Source organism: Gopherus evgoodei, chromosome 1, assembly GCF_007399415.2.
Source record: "Gopherus evgoodei ecotype Sinaloan lineage chromosome 1, rGopEvg1_v1.p, whole genome shotgun sequence".
Classification (NCBI taxonomy): domain Eukaryota; kingdom Metazoa; phylum Chordata; order Testudines; family Testudinidae; genus Gopherus; species Gopherus evgoodei.
Window position 1 is genome coordinate 135156972 of NC_044322.1, and position 23674 is coordinate 135180645.

The 23674-nt window shown below is 43.4% G+C and overlaps 1 protein-coding gene across 6 annotated transcripts in view; it reads left to right on the top strand.

The window, feature by feature from the left end:
• Positions 1–23674, top strand: part of FRMPD4 (FERM and PDZ domain containing 4) — a 466579-nt gene that overhangs the window by 269666 nt on the left and 173239 nt on the right. The gene's annotated exons all lie outside the window — the stretch shown is intronic.

The window sequence follows — 23674 nt, forward strand, 5'->3', positions numbered from 1 at the left end:
GAGTAGTGGCAGGGCTCTGGTGGCTATTTTAAGGGCCTGGGGCTCCCGCTGCCTATAGGGCCCTGGCCCTTTAAATCGCTCCCAAAGCCCTGCTGCCAGATCCTGGTGTAGCAGCGCGAGCTGGAGGCTCTGGCAGCGGTTTAAAGGGCCTGGGGCGATAGCGGTGGCCAAGCCCTGGGCTCTTTTAAATAGCTGCCAGAGCCCCCAGCTGCCACTGCTACCCTGGTGGGGGAGGAGGAGGGCACTTACGGGTACAGGGTGGGCTGGGGTTGGCTCTGATCCCGCCTCTTCCACCTGAGGCCCCGCCCTTTCTGGGGGCCTGAGCCGGCCCCAACCCAGCCCTGTACCGGTACATCTTACTCTGGCATTCTACCTACAAAGGACCAAACCAATCAAAAAATCACCAATTCTATTTCTTGCTATACAACAAGGGTCACGAGGACAAGCAGTATTTTCTCAGACAATCTCTAAATGGATTTCTGGTTCATCATCACATGCTACCAATTAGCACATGTCCCTCACCCAGATGAGGTAAAGGCATGCTCCACGAGATTGCAAGCTGCTTCGGACATACATATGAAACCAGACATACACAGAGCGGCTATCTGGTGTTCCTGTCACATGTTCACAAAATGTTATGTGCTAGCTGAGGCCTTTGCTGCAAATACAGCTCTGGGGACTGCAGTTTTTCAAGCCGACATCCTCGCACCCTCCTCTGGACTGAATACTGCTGATTAGTTACCCAGGTGTGGAATACACAGAGAGATCAGCACTCCAAGAAGAAATGGAGGCTACTACTTGTAACTGGAAGTTCTTCTGGATATGTGGTACCTAGCTGTATTCCACTATCCACCGCTCTGCTTTGGATCCTGTTGGAGTCACGGTAAAAGAAGAGGAACTGGAGAGGTGTTGGTTCATGCCGCCTCTTATGCTCTTGATCTGGAATATAAGGAGAGGGAGCACGTGCGGGCCATCGAACACTGCTTGTTAAGAATCTCTGAACTTGGGCACATGGCACGAACATGTACCCACATGTGGAACACAGATAGGGAGCAAGCATCTTGAGGAACTTCCATTTACAAGTAAATCACCTCCGTTTCTTCTTCAAGAGTTAAGATACATTTCTTTTTCCACTGATTTTAAGATTAAAACTAAACAGAAAATGTGATGTAAAAATGCATCTACAAATGAGATCAAAGCATAGGCCATGAAACAGAAAAGCAAAAATTCTAAGCAGCATCTTTGTTTTCCAAATAGTCTTCCACTGTATGCAAGTGAACTAAAGCTAACTGTGTCACATACCTTTGTAGCAGTAGGAACCCTTTAGTTTTGCAGTGTAGTGCAGAAAAAGATCTGTGAAGTATGAAAATCTGTTAAAACATGAGGCATTAAAAAGTGCACCATTTGTAACCTGCTGGGTTTGTCTTTAACATTGAGCTGAGCATCTTGAAGTTAGTCATGGTCTTTGCTGTTCAATGTATATAAAAGAAACTGTGTGTTCAGGTTAAAACCTATCTATTTGAGAGAACTGGTATTAAAAATGGCATTCCAGTTAAATGCCAAACCTGGCTCTCATGCAGTGTTGTTGCCAGACCTGAAGAAGAGCTTTGTGTAAGCTCGAAAGCTTGTCTGTCTCATCAGCAGAATTTGGTCCAATAAAAGATACTACATCACCACCTGTCTCTGTAATAAACCTGGTTCTTGACACTAAAGGAAAATCAAAGAAAATGATGCATCCATGAGAATGCATTTAAAAATACCTCTTTGTTTCTCTTTAGCATAGCTTTCATTTCAGGTTTTAAAAGCCTTTTATTTGTGGTCCCATTAATAACCATTTTGACCTCTCTGCTGGCATAAATGACTGAGCAATTGAAAATCAAAGCAACATGGTGGGATTGGTAGATATGAATGGTAGATAAGAACCAGGAGATTGCTGTGATATAATGCAGCATATTAAAGGACATGATGGATGAAGAAAATGATTAGGAATGAAATCTGCTTATTCGCCAATGGAATGAGAATGACATATTGTTCATTTTCTTATTCCATTTTTGACAGTTACTCTAACTTGTGTCTCTCTGTATCCAAGGGTTGACAGGGTGGGGGAGGAAAACTAAAATTAGAGCACATATTGCTAATGCATTGTAATTGCTTTAATCTCTGATTGCTGGACCATCAGGACTTAGATAATGTACTGCCAGATTACTGATTCCACTTGATGGGAGTGCTGAAGCACAACCCTAAATTTCCTAAACCTCTGTCATTTATTGCACAAAAATATACTGTAACCCATTTTTCAAGGCATGTAATGAAATATTATTTTGTGAATACTATCAGTCCAGGTAAATGTAACCCTACTGGTCATGGTGAACAAAGCAACATTCTTTATTAAATTGTGCACTGATAGACACACCTACTAGAAGTGGAAATGCACACAGTTTTTGCATTTGTTTATTGCCACAAGCTGGCTGGCCCTTTAAGGCAAGCAAGGCTCAGCCTTGCCTGTGACCTAGAAGCTAGTTTCCAGCTGATAGTGATAGGACAATTTACGGCTAATTAGTGACTCCAGCTGTGAAATGGTTAGGACAAGACTATACAGAGTGGGTGTGGTGTGATGGGGGGGGCGGGCGGATAAAAAGATACTGTGGAGAAAACAACTCTTCTGTGGGTAGGCGAACCAGCAGAGTTCCTGTGGGGGAGGCCCTCAGGTAGGTCAGTAAAAGCACTTTATTGGAGGCCACAAGAGGTGGAAGACTTATTAGGTCAACTGGGGAGGGAGAAGCCCCAGGCCTAAGTACCAAAGGGAGGTAAGCACAGCTGCAGGGAAGCAGCTAAGGGGACTAATAGGTAGGAAGTGGCCCAGGGAAACAGCAGCACATTTGAAGGAATAGACATAGCTATTTAATGCAGGATCCCTGGGCTGGATCCCAGAGTAGAGGGTAGGCCTTGGTTCCCCAACCAGCCCCTAAGGACGGGGTATGCAATAGTATAAGCCGATTAAGGCTTCTGGGAGGGAGGACCTGAGGGAGGGCCAGTAAGAACACTTGGGTGGTGCCCAAGAGGGGTGGAAGAATTATTATTTGGACATACACCTTTGAGTTCTAATTGGACCTTTTGTTATCCAAGAAGGGGACTCGACATCATGTGACTTGGCCAATGGGCCAAACCATGGAAGATTCAGTGAGAGGCAGACAGCCAATAGGAGGCGCCAGAGACAAGGGACTCTTGCAGCATCGCACCCTGACACAAGGGGGCACTGTGGGTGATGAGTACATCACCATACACCTACCTGAAAATGATGCAGTGAGTCCTTGTCTGGCTACAGAAAGAAAGAAGATGAAGCCTCTTTAGGGAGCAGCACCCAAAGGAATTGTGAAGAGGGGGGGAAAGGGAACTCACCTGGACAGAGCCTAGGGGGAAGGGACATGGCAGGAAGAGATTTGGGGAAACAGTAACCCAACATGTGTCTGGAGAGAAGGTTGGGTCTTTATACTCGTGCACCTCGGTAAAACCTGTCTCTGTCTTGGTCCAACAGCTCTGATTCATGGGATCAGTATAAGGCTAGGTTTGTATGTTCAGTCCTGGGCCTTTCACTAGTCACCTTTTTCTTTTGGGGCTGGGAAGGAATATTTCCTGCTCTGCTACACTGGCCAGGCATGGGGAGAGGCAGGAGGAATTGCCTTCCCCACAGCTGGTCAGAGATAGGGTTAGGTCAGATATGTTGCAACTTAACAGATAACGGGTTTGGCAGGTGTCCTGTGCAGGTAAATAGGATTTAGAAGGGGTCTTGTGGAGAGGCATCCACTAAGGAAATTGGGGAAAGTAGGGTTGGGTTGCCTAATGTTTGATACAGTGGGGAGACAACCACCCTGCTTTCTCCCCAGTACCCCCACCCCCAAACCTTATATAAGAGGAGAGTGGCAGGGTCCTAGTAAAGGATCAGTTTGTAAATGATGAAAGATGTTGAGCTGGATGGGATGGTTTATTGCCTACTGTTCCCAAGTACATTAAGTGAATAAAGTTACAACCTAATTCAACCACATCCATCATATTCAGTCTTTCTGCGTGGCTGGGACAATGATATGATTCACAGACCTATCTGACAGAGACCAAAATATGTCACTGTCTCCAATGTTTTGATACTAGTTACAATTTGTTTTCTGATATAAGCCCATACTTAAGTGACTATTAGCAACTTCATGTAAAAGGGAGAAATATTTGAATTTGATCTTTTTCTAAATCATACAACTCCATGCTACTGCTGATTCCCTCTCCCTCTCCCCACACACACCTGGCACACTAATTTTAAAAGCTGCCTTTTCTATTTATTATCCAAAACAGGATACTGTTTAAGGTCTGAGATACACCAGCTGTTGCTAATCAAAACAAAAAAAGAAAGAAATACTGTGATTTGTAAAGTAATAGCTAAAAGCCTGCAGTGGCCTTTTTAAAAAAAAAAAAATTCTGAGTTGACAATCTTTGGAAACAGTGGGCTGATTTAGTGATCTGGTCCTTTAGTAACATTATCATCGAATCATATCCTTTGGAAGCAGCATACCATATATTTTGACTGCCAAGAAAAGGAGAGGTCACGTAATGAAGGCAGCAGTGTGAGCTTTTAAAAAAGCTATTAATTCTGTGTTCTGCTGATTTTTTTGACAGACTGTATAATCTGAAGTAAAAAAAAAAAATTGTTCATTACTACAGAGTACTGGAAGGTTAAAATGTGAAATGAAGCATTTTACACAATAGACCCACACAATAATCTAGTGTTACCTCAAGTGTTTTATTGCTCCTCCTGTCAGACTTCATAGGCAAATTGCCCATTTATCAATCATTATATTAGCAGTTATTTTTCCAAAGGAAGCCTAGAGACCATTAGCATAACTTTAATTTTAGATGTTTATCTTATATGTATGTTTTTAAACGCAATACATGAGCAATGTTATGGCATAACTTAGCACTGTGCTATCTTAGAATTAATTTTGCACAGTCAGGCTACAATGAAAGTACATTATGAACTTTAAAAAAAAAATCACATTTTGGTCTGGAAATATTTGCCTTCTAGTGGTGTTCATTTTAAGATCACTAAAGCTGAAAGAGAGAAAAGTAGTTTCTTTATTTTTTCAGTTTATTTACCTTATTTGTTTTTTACAGCATTTTGTGTAAATGTGCAAACTTCACTGTTTCCCCTCTATAGGCAGTAAATCACCATCACCTTTTGTTTGTGTCTGTCTCTCACACATCTTAAACAGCCAGAAGATGTGATTGTAACACCACACAAATTGTGAGGGGAATTCAGTTGAAAGTATAGTTCCTGAAACTACTTTTAACTTTTTTTTTTTTTTTGTAATTGACTCTCTAACTTTTTTTCATTTCCAAGATAATATTTTAGCTGGCAATTATTTCCATATCTCTCTCTCTGCCTCTCTGCCTTCCCTTCAGGCTTTCTTCTTTTGTATCTTTCCGGAAAACTCTGACTTTCTCTGGAGCTTCAGGTTTCCAGTGCCAAATACCAGAACAGCTATCAACGGTGGTTTATTTCACTGATATTTCAGAGTGGTTTCATACTTAGAGAATTTTCCTTCTGAAAACCATCCTTGAGCTAGTGGTTGGGTCAGTTGGCATAGAGAAGAGTGAAAGGTCTGTAACATGAATGGACCTTTTGTCTACTATGTGTGTTTGGGGTCTAGGATACGCTGAATTAGTTCCCAAGCTAGGCTCTGTTAGGAATTCTGCCTTTAGTTGCACATTCTTTTTTATGTATTTTCTTTTTAAAAGAAGAAAACCAAACAAAGCTGCTGTTTGAATTAATTCTTCTGATTAAAAAAAGTTCCCAACGCTGCCTTTGCAAACTTTCTTTTAGGCTTCCTTTCTTCTGGCTGATGTCATCATCTTGGTTGACTTTGCATGACTCTTCCTCCTTAGGTTCAGATTCCTGTGTCAGCCACTTTGTTTGAAAAAATGCCAACTTTGAAGTGGCCTTATCTTGTTTTGTACAATCCATCTACATTCTTTGATGCCTTCATAAACATATTTAAACAGTAATATAAATCACTGAAGTCATCTTCTCCAGCAGTCTTAATGTGGCTCAACATCAGTAGGATGAAACAGCTATATAAATCTTCAGCCTCTGTATCAATACCTGTTTATTGTGCTTTCTTACTCGTATATGATTTACATGCTGTCATTGCTTCTGTTTGATTCTGAACAATGTCTACATAACTTCTCATCAAGCATTTAACAAGCCTTATGAGTCATGACCCCGGGTTCTTATGATGCTTGGTGGTTGGCTATCCTCCAAAGGCTTTCACTTCATATTAGCTTTTTAACACACAAGTCAAATATTTCATCAGGTCCTTGAATATGCTCTAGATTCTTTGAGTACCTTTGATTATTTAAGTACTAAATGTTCATTAAGGAACATTTCATATTTACATTTGAAAATACAAACATTTTAATTGCCTTGTATAGTTATTTCTACCTGAGCAAAGTTAGTGCAAAACACAACCATTCTGCTTTGATAGTGTTTACACTCAATTTGCACTGGTGTAAACTACACAGGGTTTAGGGCAACAGAGAATCAGGCCTGTTTTCCTGGCACTATGTCCTTATGGTTTCTGAAACACAGAATTTCTTCAGACTGATGTTTGTTTTCTTAAGGGTGCCTGTGTCCAGAGTGCTTTAAATAGGTTAAGAAACTGTATGGAGATTTGTGGTTTTCTCCTTCTTTCTTGGTCAGTGTGATTCTCCATGAAAAGGGATTGTCATTCATGTAATAGCTCAATAGGTTAAAATACAATATGCAACTCTCATTCCCTATTATGATGTAAACCAGACCACAGATAAAGAGAAGCACTTCTTTCACCAAAGCAACAAGAGTTTCTGGTAACCCGGCCAGCTGGTTCTCAATGTGAAAACTGTTGTGACACTTCCTGGGAGTATCCCTTGGCATGAGGAAGCTTTGTCTGTGCCTGCCAGGGGTCAGCTCCCCAAGTCCATCTGCCATGGGCAACACAAACACTCCTCCCTAGACCTACGCTGGTCCTGCTCATGTTCTCGTTCTCTCTCTCTCTCTCTCCAGGTTAGTGATGATAAGCACATTCCAATCTCCAAGCATCTCCTTGCAGTGTCCAGCTCCTGTTGCATGAGACAGTCGCAGTATTCACAGATTCACTGCTTCCAAAGAAGCAGTACACCTCAGTTCAGGGCCAGCTCCAGGCCCCAGCGCGCCAAGCGCGTGCTTGGGGCGGCATGCTGTGGGGAGCGCTCTGCCGGTTGCTGGGAGGGCGGCAGGCAGCTGTGGTGGACCTCCCGCAGGCACTGTCCGCTGGTCCCGCGGCTCTGGTGGAGCATCCGCAGGCACGCCTGCGGGAGGTCCACCAGAGCCATGGGACCGGCGAGCAGCAGAGCGCCCCCTGCGGCGTGCCCCCTATGCACACCCCGCGGCGAAATGGCTAGAGCCGGCCCTGCCTCAGCTTACCGGCTATATCTCAGATCATCACTCCACTTAACACTGTGATAAAGTACCTTCTCTACCTTGGTGGGTCCTGCACTTATTGGTGGATTTTGCTTGCCTCAGAGATTTACAGTAGCCCTCAGTTTGGCCACTTTTGTGGCTCAAATCTGCTGTTCGCTCTTATAACCACATCACTGGCTAGTATGGGGAAAAAGAGTAAGAACAATTCCTGCAGTTTCTGCTGATCCACCATGATGTGGGTCAGGGAACAGCCCAGAGACCCTCCACTCTGATGGAACCTCCTGTGTTGGATCAGGAGTTGAGAGGTTTGGGGGAAACCTGGGCCCACCCTCTACCCCGGGTTCCAGCCCAGGGCTCTGTGGATTGCAGTTGTCTAGAGTGCCTTCTGGTACAGCTGTACGACAGCTACAATTCCCTGGGCTACTTCCCCATGGCCTCCTCCCAACACCTTCTTTATCATCACCACAGGACCTTCCCCCTGATGTCTGTTAACCCTTGTACTCCTCAATCCTCCAGCAGCATGTCCTCTCACTCCCAGCTCCTTATGCATGCTTCACTAACTGGAGTGAGAACCTTTTTAAACCAGGTGTCCTGATTAGCTTTAATTCGAGCAGCTTCCCAATTGGCTACAAGTGTCCTAATTAGTCTGCCTGCCTTAATTAGTTCGAGAAAGTTCCTGAGTATTCTGGAATAGTCCCTGTTATCTTACTCAGGGAAACAGGACATGTTGAACCTGGAACTAATGTATCTACCTTCGACCACACTCTTGTAGCCATCTGGCCTGACCCTGTCACAACACACAGTTCTTAAGTATGTTTATAGGGAAAGCAAGTAAAAGTTTATTTGACAAAGTAGAGAGATTCTCAAGAGATACAAAATGCTATGAAACATTTTGCTGAGTTGGTTCATTTAATGTATGGTGTAGGAAAGGAAACTGTGGGAGAAACTCTTCTTAATATTTCTTTTTATTTTATTGCTCCCTAAAACTTTCATATTCGTCCTCATTTTCACTTATTCCCCTTTTCTCTCCCCTTGATTCTGTCATTTCTTCTGTCTACACTGTTCCATTTATCTGCTTAGCCCAATCCTGACTAGAGCCTTCTCTCATTCTGTTGTGGATATGCACAGCAGCCTTCAAGTTAATATGCAGCAAGCTCCTCCCGCTTCTCCCTCATAACTAAACATCTACTCTATGCTATATAACATCTGCAGACATTGCATCACACTGCTTGTTCTGTGTTGTACTTGGATCTCACCTCCAGTGTTTGCTCTGACTGCTATATAAATAATAATCTTATTACACATAAAAATATATTTCCCGTGCACTTTTCAAAATGGAGTGTGCTGATCCAGATTTTAATGAAAATGTAAAATGTACCTAGAATCACACAGATGGCAAGCTTTCATGCTACATAAAACATGTAGTGTGTAACAAACTAGTTAATATATTGTATCATTTATTTAAAATATGATGAAAATTTGCCGTGTTAAATTCCAAATGATCTAATCTATACTGCCATAAACTGTGATTATTAGGAGCAGTAGATGAACTCTACAACATCTGCAGATGGTTTTTTTTTGTTTTTTTAAGGGAAGAGTGGCTATAGATTTTCTTTTGTACATTTGGATTCTGTTTTCTCTCTGGGACGAAGCACAAGTTAAGTATGAATGAGACTTTTCCGTAGATGATTGGGCTTTACATTGGAAAAACTGGGAGGGAGAAAATGATTTAGCTGCATGAATGGGACAAGACCTTTTAACATAAGAGCAACAAAAAAAGTTGCATTTTCTACTTTTGTATAATACAATAGTCTTCTTTAATATTAATTACTGTTCTGCCAGGCATAGGATTTAAATGTTGATGCTTCTCATTTTATGGAAAGTATTAGTGCAGCTAATATGATACTAAGCATGAATTTTGTTTATCACCCATACAAAGGTGTTAGCCATTATGTAAGAGAACTTAACAAGTGCACAGATTTGCTAAGAAATGAGGCATTTTAAAAAGACTAGGTCCAGAAATCAAGTTTTGTCTGTTTACTAAGCAAGAAAGAATCAAGCATGCTTTACCAGTCCCATTTTTTTTCTAAAACATTGAATAAACTTGATCATAGAAAACTATGGTCAAAAAAGCTGTTTAAGCAGAAAAGCAACCCAGCACACGCTTCATTTCTTAAAAAATAGTCTCTTACTCTTTCTGTATAATAATGTTGTATAATAGCGCATAGCTAGACTGACCAGACAGCAAGCAGGGCCGGCTTTAGGCCTATTCCACCAATTCCCCTGAACTGGGTCCTGCGCCTAAGAGGGCCCCGCACCCAGTGAGAATCCCTTCCCTGGCTAGAGGCGCCTTTAATTTTTACTCACCTGGCGGCGCTCCGGGTCTTCGGCGGCACTTTGGCAGTGGGTCTTTCATTCACTCTGGGTCTTCGGCGGCACTTTGGCAGCAGGTCCTTCAGTGTCGCTGAAGGCCTGGAGTGAGTGAAGAACCTGCCGCCGAAGACTCGGAGCACCACCCTGTGAGTAGAAGCCCCCCGTGTTTTGTTTTTTGTTTTGTTTTAAAGTCATCCCTGCCAGGGCCCCGTCGAAACTGTTAGAATTGGGCCCCACACACCCTAAAGCCGGCCCTGACAGCAAGTATGAAAATCAGGGGTGGGGGAAATAGATACCTATATAAGAGAGAACCCCAAATATTGGGACTGTCCCTATAAAATCAGGACATCTGGTCAACCTACGCATAGCTGCAGCATCTTATAGACAAGCAACTGAAACACAGGTAAACAAGCCTTTTTTAAAAATCCAGGCCCAAACCATAGTTTGCCAGTTAAGTTAGATTCAGGTGCTCACAAGACTAGACTCTGAAGGGGGAAATATTTTCTTCTGAAATTGTGACTAGCTCTAATGGGGTTGATGAGCCTCAAACCAAAAACCACCACAGCAACAAAAGAGAATTTTTCTTCGAGTGATTACACATGTGCATTCCACTCTTGGTGTGCCTGTCTTCTGTGCACAGTCACCAAAATTTTTTCCCTCGGGGGTACCATTTGGGGTGACTTGAGCGCCCTCAGCTGCTGCAGGATGCTAGTGCCAGTCTAAAGAACCCAGCCCTCCCCACACCTCCTCAATTCCTCCTTTCTGGAAATTCCAATGTAAAGGGGTAGGAGGGCAGGTTGTGGAATGGACATATGTAACATGAAGAACAACAGTTAAAAAAGGTTAGTAACTGTTTTTTCTTGTGACTGTATACAGTGAGTTCACAGTGATGTTAACAATGTGTGGGGGGAGTGAGAAAATGAAGACAATATGTGGGTCATGTATGAGACAGCAGCAGGTGAACAACAAAAGCAGCTGAACCTAGTGGAAGGCAGAGATGGGGGGAGAATAAGACGAGAGAGGAAAAAGAGGGGAAAGCAAGAACAATTTATGAAAAACTAAGAATTCTCAGATCTGAAAACTGTAAAGTACAGCTGCTGCTGCTGCTACAGGGAAAACTAGAGGCAGGTTCCAGAGAGAAATTCTACAGGAAGCCGACAGATGCCTACCATCTGAATAAAATAAGGTTAGGAGCAGAAATTCTGATCATAGAATCATAGAAGATTAGGGTTGGAAGAGACCTCAGGAGGTCATCTAGTCCAAGACCCTGCTCAAAGCAGGACCAACCCCAACTAAATCATCCCAGCCAGGGCTTTGTCAAGCCAGACCTTAAAAACCTCTAAGGAAGGAGATTCCACCACTTCCCTAGGTAACCCATTCCAGTGCTTCACCGCCCTCCTAGTGAAATAGTTTTTCAGAATATCCAGCCTAGACCTCCCCCACTGCAACTTGAGACCATTGCTCCTTATTCTGTCATCTGAATCAATTTTGAAATTGAGGAAAGTGATCAGGAACAGTCAGCATGGATTCATCAAGGGCAAGTCATGCCTGACTAACCTAATTGCCTTGTACGATGAGACAACTGACTCTGCGGATGAGGGGAAAGCAGTGGACATGTTATTCCTTGACTTTAACAAAGCTTTTGATATGGTCTCCCGTGGTATTCTTGCCAGCAAGAAGTATGGGCTGGATGAATGGACTATAAGGTGGATAGAAAGCTGGCTAGATCATCGGGCTCAACGGATAGTCATCAATGCCTCCATGTTTAGTTGGCAGCTGGTATCAAGCAGAGTGCCCCGAGGGTCGGTCCTGGGGCCAGTTTTGTTCAATGTCTTCATTAATGATCTGAAGGATGGCCTGGATTGCACCCTCAGCAAGTTTGCAGATGAAACTGAACTGGGAGGAGATATGCCTGAGGGTAGGGATAGGATACAGAGGGACTAGACAAATTAGAGGATTGAGCCAAATGAAATCTGATGAGATTCAACAAGAACAAGAGCAGAGTCCTGCACTTAGGACGGAAGAATCCATGTACTGCTACAGACTAGGGCCCGAGTGGCTAGCCAGCAGTTCTGCAGAAAAGGACCTAGGGGTTACAGTGAATGAGAAGCTGGATGAGAGTCAACAGTGTGCCCTTGTTGCCAAGAAGTCTAACGGCATTTTGGGCTGTATAAGTATGAGCATTTCCAGCAGATTGAGGGACATGATCATTCCCCTCTCTTCGGCATTGGTGAGGCCTCATCTGGAGTACTGTGTCCAGTTTTGGGCCCCACACTGTAAGAAGTATGTGGAAAAATTGGAAAGAGTCCTGCGGAAGGCAACAAAAATGATTAGGGGGCTGGAACTTATGAGGAGATTTAAGAGAAGAGTCTGAGGGAACTGGGATTATTTAATCTGCAGAAAAGAAGAATGAGGGAGGGATTTGATAGCTGCTTTCAACTATCTGAAAGGGAGATCCAAAGAGGATGGCTCTAGACCAGGGGTCGGCAACCTCTGGCATGCGGCTCACCAGGGTAAGCACCCTGGTGGACCATACCAGTTTGTTTACCTGCCGCCTCCGCAGGTTTGGCCGATCATGGTTCTCACTGACTGCAGTTCGCTGCTCCGGATCAATGGAGGGAGCAGGAAGTGGCGCAGGCCGAGGGAAGTGCTGTCTGCGGTTTCCCACCGCCTCCACTGGCCCAGAGCAGCAAACTGCCGCCACTGGGAGCCGCGATTGGCCAAACCTGCAGAGGCAGCAGGTAAACAAACTAGTCCGGCCCGCCAGGGTGCTTACGCTGGCGATCCACATGCCGGAGGTTGCCAACCGCTGATCTAGACTGTTCTCAGTGGTACCAGATGACAGAACAAGGAGTAATTGTCTCAAGTTGCAGTGGGGAAGGTTAAGTATGGATAGTAGGAACACAGGAGGGTGGTGAAGCATTGGAATGGGTTACATAGGAAGGTGGTGGAATCTCCTTCCTTAGAGGTTTTTAAGGTCAGACTTGACAAAGCTGTGGCTGGGATGATTTAGTTGGGGACTGTGGTCCTGCTTTGAGCAGGGGGTTGGACTAGATGACATCTGGAGCTACAGGGCATTCTTCCTTCAAGAGGAGGTTTCATTGACATTTCCCCAACCAGCTGTAGCTTTATCCTGTAGCCCAGAGAGCTAGTCTTAGCATTTTACTTTACTTAGCACTAATGCAAAGAACCTGCAGGCCTGTATCCTGTATGGTAGGGGTTCTCAAACTGGGGGTTGCGACCCCTCCGGCTGTCATGAGGTTATTACATGGGGATCGCAAGCTGTCAGCCTCCACGCTAAACCCCACTTTGCCTCCAGCATTTATAATGGTGTTAAATATATAAAAAAGTGTTTTTAAATTTATAAAGGGGGAGTTGCACTCAGAGGCTTGCTAAGTGAAAGGGGTCACCAGTACAATAGTTTGAGAACTACTGCTGTAAGACATTAACTTAAGCAGTTAGCATAAGACTTTGAAGCCTGTGAACTTTGGCAGAGATAAGTGGCCTGTCAGTGACCATGGGTTTTGGGGAATTGGGAACAGGATGCTGGAGGGCTGGTGGAAGGCTGTATAAAGTGTTACCAGGTAACCATAGGAATAATTAACTGAGACTAGACTAGGATATTTTAGGATAAAATGTTGGCAAATGCTTAATTGCGAACTTGCCTTGGGAACGAATTGATAATGGTGATGGTAATAAGCTAAAATAATTAATATACTAACCTATAGGGTAAGGAGACCACAACATTATTAGGGTGAAGAAGGTAGATCTGGACAAGGGAGGCTGGACATTTTGTATGAATATTCACGACAGTCCCTAGGCCCTTTAATAGGCCAGACCACCAAGTAAGAGGGATCTGACCTTATCTGGATCTAGATCTGGATCCTTGGATCGTTTGGTGTGCCAGTGACAGAGCAGGGCTGTTGTCTCTTACATCAGATTCCCAAGAAAGGGTGTGAGTATATGCAAGGAGTGGTAAAAGATGCTACTATAGTTCTGTATTTTTGCTGTCTTTTTATGTGGTAGGGAGCATTTGTGTCTTGTGCTAATAAAATTGCTTCGAGTTTTGCTTTGCCCATAGTGTGCATGTCTTCATTGTGCACACCAGAGTTCCCAGTTAGATACTAAACCTGATAATCTCGATTCTGTTGTGCCTGTTTCTGGGACTAGAATCCTACAATTGCAGCTCATTAGTGTGTAATTAATTGGAAATCAAATAATTAATAATCCATAACCACTTAATCATTGGGCAACAATCACTAGCTCTAGCTATCATGTGTCTAATGCAGGGACCATGTCTACAAACACATTTGTAAGGACCTCAGCTCAGTGAGGCCCTGAACCTAATTTTGGACATCGCCACAGTATAAATAATAACAAAGAGCAGTCTGCCTGGTTGGAAGCAAAAAGTGCCTTATTCACTTCATCACGCTACTTGTAGCTTTATTCTTTGCAGTGGGACGAACTGGAACACAGAGAAAAAGAAAAGTAGAAGAACAGGAATGAGCTCACAAAAAGACTAAGGGAGGAGTATGATGAAAAGTCTAATTATAGTGTGTCCTGGATGTTTTTAATCCTCAAACTAGTACGGAAGTAATGGTATGTGATTAGAATTGCATACAAGGGTTATTATATGTGGAGGGACGTGTAATTGATGGAGTGCAGGTTCAAAATAGGGAAATAGCAGGCAACTAATGATGAGATGTCGACAAGTCAGAGTGGTACAGAGCCTTTAAACTGAGCATAAAGAGTTTTGAATTGATGCTGGATGGGGAGGGAGTGTAAGTGAAGAGACTCATGAAAGGAGTGATGTGGACAGAGCTCTGGGCTCAAAGATGAGTGTTGTGACAGCAGCCAGCTCTGCACCCCCTGCCCACAGCCACCCCCTGCCAAACCCCCTACCCTGTCTCCAGCCAACCCCTGCCACACACCCCTGCAGCCTTGCCCAAAGCCAGCCAGCCCCTCACACACCCCTGCCCGCTCCAGCCCTGCACACCCTTCCCAGCCCGCACCCGCTGCCCTGTCTCCAGCCAACCCCTGCTGCACCCCCCTGCCTGAAGCCAGCCAGTCCCGCACTCCTCTGTCTCTAGCCCTGCCAACCCCTGCTGCACCCCCCTGCAGTCCTGCCTGAAGCCAGCCCGGCCCACACTTCCCTGTCTCCAGCCAGCCCCGCACCCCTTGCCCTGCCTGCAGCCAGACCCTACCTCCAGTCAGCCCCTGCCCTGCCTCCAACCAGCCCCATGTCCACTGCTGCCCTGCAGTTCCCAGGGCAGTAACCCTGCACACTTGCTTCAATAAGGGGGACAGGGAGCAGCTGGGACCCAGTCATGTGCACACCTCCAGGGAGTGGCGGGGACCCACACATGTGAAATGGCAGTCATTAATAACCAATCAATAGCATATATGATGCAATGTACATAATATATAAATTTATTATTTATATGGTTATGGAAAGTAAATAATACATGGTAGAAATGAGAGGCTAATTTTTTTACTTTTTTTTTTTTTTTAGTCATCTCTGCCAGGGCCCCGCTGAAAATGTTCGAATTGGGCCCCGCACTTCCTAAAGCCGGCCCTGATCCCCACGCAAGCTATCTGCTGGGGTGGGGAAGCAAGGGCTGCCACTGCTTCTCTTCGGGAAGGCTAGAGCCTCCCTCTTCACCAGCTCATCATTTCCTAGACAAACACCTGTCAGGGATGGTCTAGATAATACTTGCCACGAGCTAGATAGCCTCTTGAGATCCTTTCAGTCCTACGATTCTATGATTCCTGATTTCAGATGGGATGCGATCCTGACCTCTCACTGGCCACCTTATTAGAGAACGTTGTGTGAACCCCTACAGCAGAGGGTGCAGGTGGTGCAGGCAACAGCCTTCCCTGACAACCAGGAAACCACCTCCCTCCCTTCCAAAAAGGCATCAGCAGCCAGAGTGCCCTTGCACAGGGAGCAGGAACCAAGGGGCTTCTTGTGTGAATACCAGAAGATCAGCAACAAGCAGGACCCTGTCTCTTCTTTTTACCAGCAGCCCAGCAGTGGCAGATGGGTCCATCTGAGAAGAGTGGCAGCAGCAATAGTTGGGGATACTCAGCCCAATGTACATACCAAAGTTCCTGCTGGGCTGGACATAGACAGACTGCCTAAGAGGCATCTTAGTGGTCCCCCATTGAGATGAGTCTGGAAGCTCACAGAGTCAGTGGATGAATTCGGAGCTAGAACTTATTAGAGGGAAATGAACCTTGTCATAGGGTGAGCTATGCGCTTTTGTAGGGGTTCAGCGTTAAGTTCCGTTTTGTGCCTGATTTTTCGTTCCCCAATTACAGGAATTCTGGGGTTTGTAGTGCCATTAGACTTGTAGGCTGGGAGGAAGGAGAATAAAAACCAAGCCATTTTGTATTGCCATGTGAGACCTGTGGAAAGCAAGGAATAATTCATAGATTTATGAGCTCAGTAATTATTAATATTTGGGAGTGTCTGTGCTGAGAGACCTGAACGGGAACAGTTTAGCTGTTATGTTTCTGCAGGGAAGGGTGACTACTTCCTGGAACATCTATGCCAATAGGTGAACCCAGGCATCTAGGGGGTAGGACTTTTTGAACTTGTGACACAAAGGTAGAAAGGCTCTTTGTATCACTAATGAGAGGGATGGGGCAGCCTGAGGAGGTGATCTGAATGTTTGGGGTTTTCCAGAACAAGTGTTGAGACACACAGTGACTCCTCGCTTAACGTTGTAGTTCTGTTCCTGAAAAATGCTACTTGAAGCGAAACGATGTTAAGTGAGTCCAATTTTCCCCATAAGAATTAATATAAATGAGGGGGATTAAGTTCCAAGGCAATTTTTTTCGCCAGACAAAAGACATTATATGCATATATAGTATATATTTTAAATAATTTTAAGCAAACTATTTAATTCTGTACTCACTAATGATGATGATTGTGAAGCTTGATTGAGGTGGGGCATAGAGGGGTTGGGGCATGGAGGCTTACCTCACTCCGCCCCTCACTCCGGCGCTCCTGCCAGGGAGCGGGGTCAGGGGCTTGCCTGCTCCCCGCCTGGAATGCTGGGCGGGCGGAGTGGGATAAGCCCTCGCGCCCTGACCTTGCTCCCCAGCTGGAACGCCAGGTGGGTGGAACAGGGCAAACTCCCGCTCAACGGCTGGAACGCCGTGCAGGCAGAATGGGGCAAGCCCTTGTGCCCTGACTCTGCTCCCCGGCAGGAACACTGGGAAGGCAGGCAGATGGAACGGGGTAAGCCAAACAACCTTATAACGAAACGTTGCATCACTTTAAACAATTATGTTCTCTAATAGATCAGCAATCTAATAATGAAACAATGTTAACTGGGATGATTTTAAGTGAGGAGTTACTGTATTTTGTTTATTTTTAAACAATACCCCAGGAAGGGCAGACTTTGTTTGTGGAACTCTAGTTGTATTGTGTGATTACACCAGACCCAAGAGGAAAACTGTGTTTGGATGCTAGAAGACTGACATTCCTGTGTATTTGTCTGAAACAGCTGTATGTTGAACGGGGTCAAGGACCTGTAGAAAGGCCATGGGATTTGTCTGAGGAGGGTATCCTTATTCAAATTATGTAAACATGAAAAGAAATGTGACATTAGGGCCAGACAGTGGTTCTTTCCACCTCCCCCAGCACAGGCAGTGTTTCTTTCTTTCTCTCTCTCCCCCCGTTCTGACTCAGTTTGCCATCAATTGAATTCTAGAAGCCTAAGCACATGTGTGGGATGGTTTTCCTGAGCTTTGTTTCATTTGTAGTAGTGCTTCCGAGAATACAAAAAATGGTGCACATGGTGTACGAGAACTAACAATGTCTTGTTTGTTCACTATGACCGTGATCCATCAAAGCATGAAAAAACATGCTTAACTTTAGCCTCTGTGAAGCCCCACTGAGGTCTCCGTCTGAAGTGAGTAGGAGTCTTCTCCTGTGCTTACGGTGGTTGGAGGCTTAGTGTGACTTTCATTTGTAATGATGTCCATGAATCTTACTCATGCACTTCATTTTCTCTAGCTGTGCTTGTGCTGTATACTTCTGGATGTATTTGTTGAGTCAGTCAGTAAATCACCTGGGGAAACTTTGGCTGGGGGAGGGAAGAGCAGATTTTTCTTGTTGGAGTCATGTGGTTTTTCTGAGTCAACACCAAGTATGTTCCTAAAAAATGTATTTTTCTCAGTTGTTTTCTTAAAGTTAATATGACTGGTTTTCTGCTTGACACATTCTTTTATCAGAAGGTACATCCCATTTATTTTCCTGTGCATTCTCTCACGCGGTGTCAGGTCCAGACCCTTGTCCACCACTGTATCCAAATAGTGGGGGCTCCGGCACATAGGTGGATTCCTTCACAGCGTATAACATTTCTTGTTGAGTGAGAAATGGTTCAGTGTGGAACTAGAGCTATCTCCTATAGACAAATGCTTTGAGAGCTTTCCCCTCCACCGAATAGCTGCTGGATATGAGCAGAACAGGCCTTGTAAAATATTTGCTCAACATTTTGTGTGTGTGCAGAGATAACAGCCCTTTGAGCTGTCCTTGATCATGCAACCAGATTTCTGTGTCTACTCTGTCGTCTGGTGTGTCTTGCTCTGCAGCAGGGTTTTGATAGGAGGCTATGACAATTGATCTTGATAGCACAGCAGTGCACTCTCTTTTTTGCAAGTTAAAATAGAAAGATTGACAGGCCTAGTGGTTCAGTGCAGGCTCTTGTCTTCCGGAATGAGGGACAACTGGGCTAAGCATTTTTATTCCTGAGGTGGGGGCAGATTAAATGTCATAGAAATAACATGTTTAGTTTTCCAGTTTCCATTTTGTTTTTTTAAGTTATTAGCATTTAACAATGGAGTGATTTCAGGGGGAAAATAAACAAAAACCCTAAAACCAGCTGGATATTAGGATAATAAAAATTTGCTTTCAAAAATTTAAGTGGTTTCAGTTTTGAGGTGTAAAAGGAGATACTGAGCAATATGCATTTTCATTAGCTACTTCTTGTAATGGTTTCAATCATACATATTCTGAATACTATTCAATCTAAATACTGTATTTATTGACAAGATGGATCACTGATCTGTAGATTAAGGACTCTCTAAGTACATGTAGATGTGATAAATAGACTCATAACATTCCCTAGCCATATATATTATGCACACTACTGATAATAGGAGACTCAGGTTTTCACTTCATCTAGAAGTCCTGAATGCTGTCATGAAAGAGATGGCCCACTACTGCAAAAGATGGAGACTTAAACCTTGTAAAAGATGGGTTCCAGCTGCTTCCATTTATACCATGCAAAGGCCAACAAACAGCTCAGCATGTTCCCGAATGGATACTGGATGGTTCACAACCCAAAGTCTGTGTATCTTGGTGTTGCATTGGACAATACTTTGACTTGCAAGGAACGCCTTACCAAGACCTCATTGAAAGTAAAGACAGGAAACAATCTGATCAGCAAACGAGCTGGTTTAATGTGGGGAACCAATCTACAGATGCTACAGTTCTGGACTTGCTTTCTGATATTCTGTTGCAGAGTATTGCTTCCTGGTGTGGTTCAGCTCTTCACGTAGACACTCAGCTCAGTGGAACTGGATAAAATAACAAGTACCAGGATAATGAGCGGCCTGGCCTGGCTGGCATTCCGGTCCTATATTGCCCCTCCTGGCATCAGCAACACGTTGCCTTGCAGAGAGAGAGTCTGCTCCTTAAAAAGATGCCACATCTACCCATTTAAAGATGTGTTTAATCTACCGAGCTGAAGCTCAAGGTGTGTTTGGACAATTCCCCTAAAGAATTTCAGTTTCACTTCCAAGTATCATACTAGGTAGCAAGGACAAGCTCAGACATAGCCAGTGCCCATCTTACGGCAAATCCCCTAGTTTTGACTTTCTATGCCATCTTTGAGTAAAGCTCAGTTATTTCAGAGGTGGAGTGATCAGATTGAGACCACATATTTGCAGGCTGCATCTGTCAGCAAGGGCTGCCTGGTTCCCTCATGAACTTGGACAATGCCCTTTCTTCACCTATTGAATGGTTAAGTCAATTAAACTAACATGCTTGACTTGACCATTTGTGAGATGCTGTGTGTGTGTGTGTGTGTGTGTGTGTGTGTGTGTGTGTACACACACACACACACACTCTCTCTCTCTCTCTCTCTCTCTCTCTCTCTCTCTCTCTCTCTCTCTGAAACGGAGCTGTGATATAGTTTTCCAAGTGAGATGACAACCGTTCTGTGTAATTTCAGTTGCCACTTAGACACTTTCATGGATTTTGTAATAGGCCTGAACCAATTTGAACTCAAGCTTCCATACATTTGAATCAAAAACTGTAAATGAAACTCAGAGGATGTAAATGAATGGCTTGTCTATGGGTATAAACTGGACACCAGGAAGTTTAGACTGGCATTAGAGGAAGGTTTCTAACCATTAGAGGAGTGAGGTTCTGGAGTGGCCTTCCAAGGGGAGTAGTGGGGGCAAACGACATATCTGGCCTCAAGACTAAGCTTGAGAAGTTTATGGAGGGGATGGTATGATGGGATAGCCTCATTTTGGCAATTAATTGATCTTTGATTATTAGCAGGTAAATAGGTCTAATGGTCTGTGATGGGATGTTAGATGAGGTGGGATCTCAGTTACTACAGAGAATTCTTTCCGTAACTCAGACATAGGCTAGGGGGTTGTTACAGGAGTGGGTGGGTGAGATTCTGTGGCCTGCATTGTGCAGAAGGTCATATTAAATTATCATAATGGTCCTGTCTGACCTTAAAGTCTGAGTCTAAACAGAGAGTGAGTGTGCAACAAGTTGGGGTGTAAGTCTACCTCGCCGCACAATCTTTACCGTATTTAGCCTCACGACACTCCTGTGAGGTAGGGAATTGCTATCATCTCCAATTTACAGATGGGAAATTTAGTCATACCTGACTAAGGGACTTTTTGAGGATCCCACAGGATGTCTGTGACCCAGCAAGAATTTAATTCGGGTCTCCCATTGCCTGGGTTAGCATTTTGCTCTGGGGACATGCTTCCTCCCCACTTACCAGTGTGGAGACTGCCCATCCCATCTCATGATTGCGCTAGATGAAGAGTCTGACCAACTATTAAGGGGGGCACATGAACAGGCAGCCAAGAGATCATTTATATATAACCAGGAAAAAGGCAAGATTCCCAGCTATAAAAAAATGGCTTTCCAACCTAGGTTTATTTTGTCACAGGTACAGGTCAAGCTGTGCTTTAAACTACTTTTAGACCCATCTCAGGTGCACCCTTTAGGTGACAGGTTTGGCTTCTTGCACCTCTTTCAAGGGGGGGACTCTGTGGTCCAACCACTGTTAGACTGGGTAACTGGGCCACCATAGCCACCTTGTTTTCTGACTGTGTAAACATGACAGCCTCAACTAGGGTGACCAGACATCCCAATAAAATTGGGACTGTCCGAATATTTCGGTCAGGACACAATTTGTCCTGATATTTTGCAGCACTCCCCCCCCTTTTTTTTTTTCTGCTGGTGGACCCCCCCACTCTGTGTTCCAATATTTTCTTCCTCTCATCTGGTCACCCTAGCCTTAACTATACTAGGCACCTGCAAGAAAATTTCTCTTAAGGAGTCTGTGACGAATGGCTGATTAAAGTAACTCAACAGTTTTATCAGAACAAACATTGCTTATTCACCCGAAGGTACATAGTAAGCGGTAAAAGGGATAAAACCGCTGGTTCTCACCTACAATGTATTCTTTCCTTGCACTTTATCCTTTCCATGTTAGGTAAGTTCCACTCAGCCTAGCCATTCCAGTTCCTGGGCTGGTAGTTGACAGACCGCCCCTGGGACATCCTCCAGGCTCCTTGTTAGAAACTCCTCTCCAGTCATTGCTGCCCATTCATTCCCACTTCATCTCTAGGCTGGAGTTTTCAGAGGATTAGTATCCTCTTTGATCCCAAGTTCCAGCCTGAGAAGAATAAACCTTGCTAGTCTAGCTGGAATATCCACCTGCCTGGCTCCAAAGTTAATAGCTTCCCCGTTGTATCCATGAGAACCCTTGGGATTCCCTCTGACAGGACCTTTTCATTGGCATTGTTTTGGTTCCTGTTTCTTCCCCACAGCCTCCTTTGAGTTAACTCCTTGCAGTTGGACAGAATAATATCAAGCAGCTAAACTGAAGTGCATATGGTAGTTATAAAAAAAAAAAAATAAAGAATACTCCTTCATTCTTCATGCTGTGCAAACTGCTGGGAAGTATCAATGCTAATCAACCCTGAGCTCCATTAATGCAGCAATTTAAAAACTATATTTGGATGGGAGAAGATTATCTAGATCTTCATGAATTGTGAAAAGCTGCATGGGAAGTATGGGAACATTAATAATAATAATAATAATTCTCAGCTCATACATAGCACTGTTTAACTAAGTGTTTTACAACATTGAATAATGTATCTTTTTACAGATGGGCAAACTGAGGTACAAACAAGTGAGTGATAGTGTATCTTTTCAGTGAAAAGTATTAAAATTATAAAAAAACCCTGTTCTTACGGCACATGTCTACACACATAGTTTCTAGGTAGTTTTATTACTATCATGAAAATTACTGTTAAAATGTGTTAGATAAGCTCTTAAGTATTAATTTGAGTTGGAGACATCAGTCTATGAACTATATGGAGTATATTCTGTAGGCAATTTACTACTCATTTTAAAATCTCCCACTCTGATGTTTTTGCTTTCGATATAGGCTCCTCAACTGTTCTTGTCTTCCTCTATCAGATGCCTGTAAGCTTTGAGAGGGATACAAGACTGCATTATACAATATTATTGAAGATTCATTTTTAAAAGCATTAATTTTCTTCTTAATAAGAACACTTGATTTGTTAAACTGCTTTAATCAGGAATGGCTTAGTTGCTTTATCTGGGATAATGTAGCAAATCTGACATTTATTTGTTTCTTTAACATGAGTAATCTTAATTTTATTAAGATTTCCAACATGCTCAAATATTAGAACTAAGCTCTGTTTTATTGAAATGCCTATGTTTAGATATGCTTATTGAAATGTTTTTTACTCCTTAAAGATACAGTGCTTACTTAGTGTGATTTTGTAATGAAATTCTCTAGCACTCTATTGTAATTCTCTATTTTATATGTAAATTATATTTTGAAGCACTGTATCTTTCCTCAGTAGTGATTTAAGCCTTCAAATAATGAAAAAGAGGTTAGTTTGTTTGTTTTTAATGATTCATTACTCCTTTGGGAAAGACAAACTATGTACACTGTTACAGAATTCAGCAGTTTGGAATAAATTGTTTAGTACCCATAGATAGCTATTTTTCATTTTTATTTTTTTTAAGTGCTCACTAGGTTACACTTCACTCTGTATTTCTCTAGAGGAAATAGATAGGTGGATATAGATATGTCTTTTTTATTATTTCAGTAGCCTCATTGGTGGTCATTATGGTAAATATGAGATGAGGCCCCTGCTCACAATGTGGCTTATACAAATACCATGAGTAAAAGTTACAAATACCATGAGTAAAAGTTACCACTAGCATGGGATAGAGAGAGGAATGGGTTTATATATATATATATATATATATATAGTTATAGAATCCTAAAATTGGATCAGATCATCCCATCTCCTTCAGGGTCTGGAGCAGGGGTTCTCAGACTTTTGTACTGGTGACCCCTTTCACATAGGTAGCCTCTGAATGCAACCCCACCCCTTATACATTAAAAACACTTTTTTTTATATATTTAACCTCATTATAAATGCTGCAGGCAAAGTGGGGTTTGGGGTGGAGGCTGACAGCTCGCAATTCCCCCATGTAATAACCTCGCA